Genomic DNA, 6,917 nt, shown 5'->3' with positions numbered 1-6,917 from the left:
GTATAAAGATATATAAATGAAACTTTAAACGCGTTTTTCTCGAAACGACACTTTTCAAAATTTCTGACATCATTGACCGATCGACTTCAAATTAAAACACAGTAATGTTGAATAAATTTACTATACAAAGACCTACGATCTTTTGATTGGTTGAAAATTGTCAATTTGGTATTAAAAAAATGAAAATTTAGTACCTAAAAAAACAAAGGATCGCGTCGGTTGGGCGGGAGGAGAGTAATCGTTAGGTATTATTATATCCAGCATAAAGTCAGCTGGAAGTTTGAAAATCTTTATATTAAGTAAATGAGGGCTCAAAAAGTATTGGCCCGATTCAACTCATTGCTACATACTAAATTTAGTTCAGATCGGTCGGTCGGGTGCCGAGATATGTGAGTTCAGCAAAAAGTGGGCGGTGCCACGCATATTATCCAATTTTCACACCGGCTCAAATAACGTCCTCTCATATAAACTCAATTATTTGTTTGTGTACATTAAAAATCCAAACAAAAAAAAAAAAAATGTCCTGTGTTATTTATATGGGAAATCGAAAATATCGATGAGGCACCTCTTAATTTTAATATTATAGCAAATATATATAGTAAATTGTAGAATTGCTCGTTTCATGTAAGCATATTCTAGTACAAGTTTTGCTTATGTATAAATTATGTGGATGATTTATACGATACGTACTGTACATATAATATCCTCTTAATGGAATATTTCACTTCTTTATAAACTGCGCAACTGCAGCAAAATTTATCTGATGATAGCGAGGAGCAAGGTTTTAATACAAAATCCATAATAAGTTTTGAACTGAGAATCAAAATTAACTTGCGTTTGTTAATGTCGAAAGTAAGTTGGAACAAATAACTATATTGATATTGTATTTTAGAAATAAAAAACTGTTGCTCAAAAGTACTTCAATCATAACCACACTCAAGTAGAGAAAGTGATATTCAAAGTGTATTGAAGTGTTACCATGAAACCTTCGAAGATAAGTTTAATTTACTGTAGAGGTTTACGTTATGTTGCTGAAAATCGAATCTCTCTACTTTTTTAATTTTTAAGCTACCGAAATTATCTATAAAAATAGCAAAAATCAGAAATGGTGCCGATATATTTAAGTAGTGTCCAACGAAGTGTAAGTTCTATAGTGCAACGTATGTATAAAAAATATCAAAAAATTTAACATTATTCTATCTACTTATGTATTAAAAGCAGAATTCATTTCTGTGATGTTGGTGTTACTTTTAAAACATACATAAGTAAATAAAACTTTAAGCTCAGAGGATTTTTCATAGATAAAACATAAACGGTGTTTTAAAAAGGTGGTGTGATAATTTAGAAAGGGCTCAAATAAAAAACTCAATGTTTATGGTTTAAAATATTTTATGTCTACTATAAGGGTAGATAACAAGTAGATTTGTTAGGGGCCAAAATTATAGAAATAATGATTACTCTGCAGATGATTTTATATTCCATTAACATTTTATACTATGTGAAATATCATATTTAACTTTTTTAAACCTAATACGGTAAGAAAGATATCCAAATGATTAGGATGACATAAGGAGTTGATTTGAAGAATAATTTTGTAATGTTAATTCAACGGAAGCAATCAAAACGCGTTAGTTTGCAGATAAATAGAATCCAGATACGCCCACATTCAGCTTTATTCGATAGATCACTTGCATATAGCGCTACAACTTTATCTTTGATTAAATCACGATACCCTTAGCTCAAGGAGTCACGATTAATATGAAGATATGCCGTTTAAAAACATTTTAAAGTGGGCTTCCTTCGGCTTGTTTCAAACAAAAGTCAAAATAATTTTCTGTTCAGCGGTTTTAAGTTTGGTGATGCTGAAAACCCATTATACTTCACGCCAATATCAGTAGTTTTGTGTGATCTGTGAATTAATTTGTAACCTTTCAAATTAAATATACACAGAACTTAAAAAAAATTAATTAAAAATAAAATTTGTTTACTTTCTCACATCGTTTCCGGAAATAACGCTGATAATTAATATTGATACTTACTGGAAAAAATGGCGATACATTCCAGGCGTATACATTTTCGAATGTTCTGCTCTTGCTCTTAATCCGTCAATAATAATAATTTATTAGGGTATGACCCGCACCACGCCTCATCTATCTTACCTCGCACCTTCAATCGCCCAAAATTAATGTTAATTAGTTAATAAAAATCGATAGCAATTACCTCTTGGCAGAAGTTTTTAAATTTACCAAACAAATTGCAAAGTATTCTTCTGATATAATCAAATATATAATATTTTTAATACTTTTATTAGATTAAAACGGCAGACAATTTCTTCGGTTTCGGTTCTCCACTCTGGCAGATTACCACCATTAATTGTTAAGTTTTCACATGCCTCTATAAACAAAGGTCTGTATACGTACGGTGCAATACGTAAGTACTTTCATTACTCTTATAGTACTTCTATAATGTGGCTGACTCTAAAAATGTCAATTGCAATGTGTAAGAACAAGGTATACTGTTTTGTAATGCATCATAAAAATTGTTGACATTGCATCATGGTTAAAAACACATTAAGCCGGCAGTCGATGCGCAGCGACAGAGGAATCGGCGAAGAACTGAAGTATACATCAGGTGCTTTGTAGAATATGTATAGAAGAAGCCGCAAAATGAAAACTAAATAGCCGTAATCTAATATTATGCACAGACAGTCAATAAGTGATTTAAAGTCATCTACATAAGTAATATTAGCGATATCTCCAACCGAAGGGTCAAAGATACTCTCAAACGAGGTGTAAACATAAAATTTTTATATACACCAGGTCATGTAAACTTTACAGGTTTCAAAAGCGCTTTTAATTAACAACTACCTGCTTCGAAGACTACATTAAAAAGAAACCTGTCTCAAATTATGAGGCTAAAATTAATGCTCACTACAAAACTATACACAAATTATATCAACAAAATGCAGCAAATCAAATTTAAACACGACGTTGTTGGTGGCAATTACTTATTTGTGGATCCTTCTCGGCTCTTCGTTAAAATATGAAGCCAGATAAAGCCATTACATGTTTTAGTGCACTTGAACAAGTTGCATTATAATGAACTGATGATTAACTTTATTGTCCACAGTATAAGTGCATTTGCCAGCAACATCGTCAAACAAGTGAACAGGGCCATCCACAATTAGTCGTGCTCCAAGTGCTGGAGCCTATAGTTCCAACTTAGGAATTGATATTGGTTTCAGAGAACTGTAGCGACATTTGGCCACGACGAAAGCCAATATTATTTGGTTATAACATCTTACGTTAAAGTATGCGACGGCAGAAAACGCTATTTCACAAGCATCTACGAAAATTTGCAACTGAATTTCTTTGGATCTTTGAAAAATTGACTGTAACATCTAGATATTCTGAACTCTCTTATGTTTTTAAGTGATTTGTAGTACTCGTACCATTCATCGCAGGTATCGTTGGACTTTATCATGCCAACCCAGGTAAATCTGACATAATCTTTGCAAAAAAAAAGCTTGAAGAGCTTGACAAGCTGGACGACAGGGGCAACGCTCAAAAATTCTACGAAAAGATGCGGCGACTAACAGAAGGTTTCACGACCGGAGCATAGTCATGTAGAGCTCCTATAGGTAATCTTGTGACTGATGCCCAGAGCATACTAAAATTATAAAGTGAACACTCCTCCAGCCTGACGAATGACAGTGAAAGCATAACACCAGGATGCGGTGGCAAAGAACTAATATGGAGGATGTTCTACTTTCTCCGGGTCATTAAACAAACAGTCGTCGCACTCACGATTAGGTTCCCACGTCATTGTTGACAGTCATAACTTCGAAGTGGTCGATAATTTCATCTATCTTAGAACCAGTATTAACACCAACAAAAATGTCAGCCTCAAAATCTAACGCAGAATAACTCTTGCCAACATCTGCTACTTCGGACTTAGTAGGAAATTGAGAAGTAAAGCTACCTCTCGACGAAAAAAAACCAAACTGAATGATGAGCCGTATAGCGAATTAAGAGACAGCGGCAAGGCTGGCTAGGTCATGTCGTCCGAATAGACGAAAACACTCCGGCTCTGAAAGTCTTCTACGCAGTACCCGCCGGGGGAAGCAGAGGAAAACGAAGATCCCAACTCCGTTGGAACGACCAGGTAGAGAAGGACCTGGCTTCGCTAGGAATCTCCAATTGGCGCCACGTTGCGAAAAGAGGAAACGACTGGCGCGCTGTTAACTCGGCTATAAACCCGTAAGCGGGTTTTCCGCCAGTAAAGAAGAAGAAGTGTAATTCTTTGGATTTGATCAGTTGTAGAAAGGTTAGCTCGAAACCCAAACTCATGCGCTGGAATTATGGTTTTTCGCTCTATGATTTTATTGAAACGCTTTCTTAAAAAGTTTCGATATTATTGGTTGAAGTGATATGGGCCTGTAAGTAGGTACATCATATCTTGGTTTTCCTCATGCGCAATAATTTATTAGGGTATGACCCGCATCATCTTTAGAGTTGCCTCATCTGTCTCAGCTCGCACCTTCAATCGCCCAAAATTAAGGTTAGTTCTTCTTCTTAATTGGCGTAGACATCGCTTACGCGATTATAGCCGAGTTAACAACAGCGCGCCAGTCGTTTCTTCTTTTCGCTACGTGGCGCCAATTGGATATTCTAAGCGAAGCCAGGTCCTACTCCACTTGGTCCTTCCAACGGAGTGGACGTCTTCCTCTTCCTCTGCTTCCCCGGCGGGTACTGCGTCGAATACTTTCAGAGCTGGAGTGTTTTCGTCCATCCGGACAACATGACCTAGCCAGCGTAGCCGCTGTCTTTTAATTCGCTGAACTATGTCTATGTCGTTGTATATCTCGTACAGCTCATCGTTCCATCGAATGCGGTATTCGCCGTGGCTAAAGCGCAAAGGACTATAAATCTTTCGCAGAGCTTTTCTCTCGAAAACCCGCAACGTCGACTCATCCGTTGTTGACATCGTCCAAGACTCTGCACCATATAGCAGGACGGGAATTATGAGTGACTTATAGAGTTTTGTGTTTGTTTGCCGAGAGAGGACTTTGCTTCTCAATTGCGTACTCAGTCCGAAGTAGCACCTGTTGGCAAGAGTTATCCTGCGTTGGATTTCTAGACTGACATTGTTGGTGGTGTTTACGCTGGTTGCACGATAGACAGTTCAAAGTTATGACTGTCAACAGTGACGTGAGTGCCAAGTCGCGAGTGCGACGACTGTTTGGTTGATGACAGGAGATATTTCGTTATGCCCTCGTTCACTGCCAGACCCATTTGTTTTGCTTCCTTGTCCAGTATGGAGAAAGCAGAACTAACGCCGCGGGTGTTAAGGCCGATGATATCAATATCATCGGCATACGCCAGCAGCTGTACACTCTTATAGAAGATGGTACCTTCTTTATTTAGTTCTGCGGCTCGAACTATTTTCTGCAAAAGCAGGTTGAAAAAGTCGCACGATAGGGAATCGCCTTGTCTGAAACTTCGTTTGGTATCGAACGGCTCGGAGAGGCTCTTCCCGATCCTGACGGAGCTTTTGGTGTTACTCAACGACAGTTTACACAGCCAAATTCAGACATCGGGGCATAAAGGCAGCTCCTTTTCGTGCTGTCGAAAGCAGCTTTGAAATCGACGAAGAGGTGGTGTGTGTCGATTTTCTTTTCACGGGTCTTTTCCAAGATTTGCCGCATGGTGAAGATCTGGTCGGTTGTTGATTTGCCAGGTCTAAAGCCACACAGATAAGGTCCAATAAGTTTGTTGACGGTGGGCTTTAATCTTTCACACAATACGCTCGATAGAACCTTATACGCGATGAAAAGGAGGCTTATCCCACGGTACTTGGCCCAAATTGTGGGGTCACCCTTTTTGTGGATTGGGCAGAGTGCATTTAAATTCCAATCGTCGGGCATGCTTTCGTCCGACCTTATTTTGCAAAGAAGGTGATGCATGCTCCTTATCAGTTCTTCGCCGCCGTGTTTGAATAGCTCGGCCGGCAATCCGTCGGGCCCTGCCGCTTTGTTGTTCTTCAGGAGGGCAATTGCTATTCGAACTTCTTCATGGTCGGGTAATGGAACGTCTGCTCCATCGTCATCTATTGTGGAATCGGGTTCTCCTTCTCCTGGTCTTGTGCGTTCACCGCCATTCAGCTGGCTGGAGAAGTGTTCCCTCCATAATTTAAGTATGCTCTGGGCATCAGTGACTAGATCACCTTTGGGGGTTCTACAAGAATATGCTCCGGTCTTGAAACCTTCTGTAAGCCGCCGCATTTTTTCATAGAATTTTCGAGCATTACCTCTGTCGGCCAGCTTATCAAGCTCTTCGTACTCATGCATTTCGGCCTCTTCCTTCTTCTCTCTACAAATGCGACTCGCTTCCCTCTTCAACTCTCGGTATCTATCCCATCCCGCACGTATAGTGGTCGATCGTAACGTTGCAAGGTAGGCAGCCGGTTTTCTTTCCGCTGCGACATGGCACTCCTCGTCGTACCAACTGTTCTTTTGCACTTTCCGAAAACCAATGGTTTCGGTCGCAGCTCTCCGTAAGGAGTTTGAAATGCCGTCCCACAGTTCCCTTATACCGAGTTGTTGACGAGTGCTCTCAGAGAGTAGGAGTGCAAGCCGAGTAGAAAATCGTTCGGCTGTCTGTTGTGATTGCAGCTTCTCGACGTCAAACCTTCCTTGTGTTTGGTGGCGTGCGTTTTTTGCTGCACAGATTCGGGGTCTCGGCTGCAACAAGAAAGTGGTCCGAGTCGATGTTAGGACCTCGGGGCGCACGCACATCTAAAACACTTGAGACGTGTCTTCCGTCTATCACAACATGATCGATCTGGTTGGTAGTTTTTCGATCCGGAGACAGCCAGGTAGCTTGATGAATCTTCTTATGCTGGAATCTAGTACTACA

The 6,917-nt window shown here is 39.5% G+C and overlaps 1 long non-coding RNA gene across 1 annotated transcript; it reads left to right on the top strand.

The window, feature by feature from the left end:
* Window positions 1-879: 879 nt before the first annotated feature.
* LOC120780148 lies at window positions 880-2,430 on the top strand. The gene is made up of 2 exons (XR_005705822.1): window positions 880-1,141; window positions 2,312-2,430. It is a non-coding gene; the product is annotated as an uncharacterized LOC120780148 (long non-coding RNA).
* The last annotated feature ends 4,487 nt before the right edge of the window (window positions 2,431-6,917 follow it).

This window comes from Bactrocera tryoni, unplaced genomic scaffold (genome assembly GCF_016617805.1).
Source record: "Bactrocera tryoni isolate S06 unplaced genomic scaffold, CSIRO_BtryS06_freeze2 scaffold_190, whole genome shotgun sequence".
In the NCBI taxonomy this organism is placed as follows: Eukaryota; Metazoa; Arthropoda; class Insecta; order Diptera; family Tephritidae; genus Bactrocera; species Bactrocera tryoni.
Note: the sequence above shows the minus strand (reverse complement) of the source record. Positions and strands in the feature narration are given on the sequence as shown.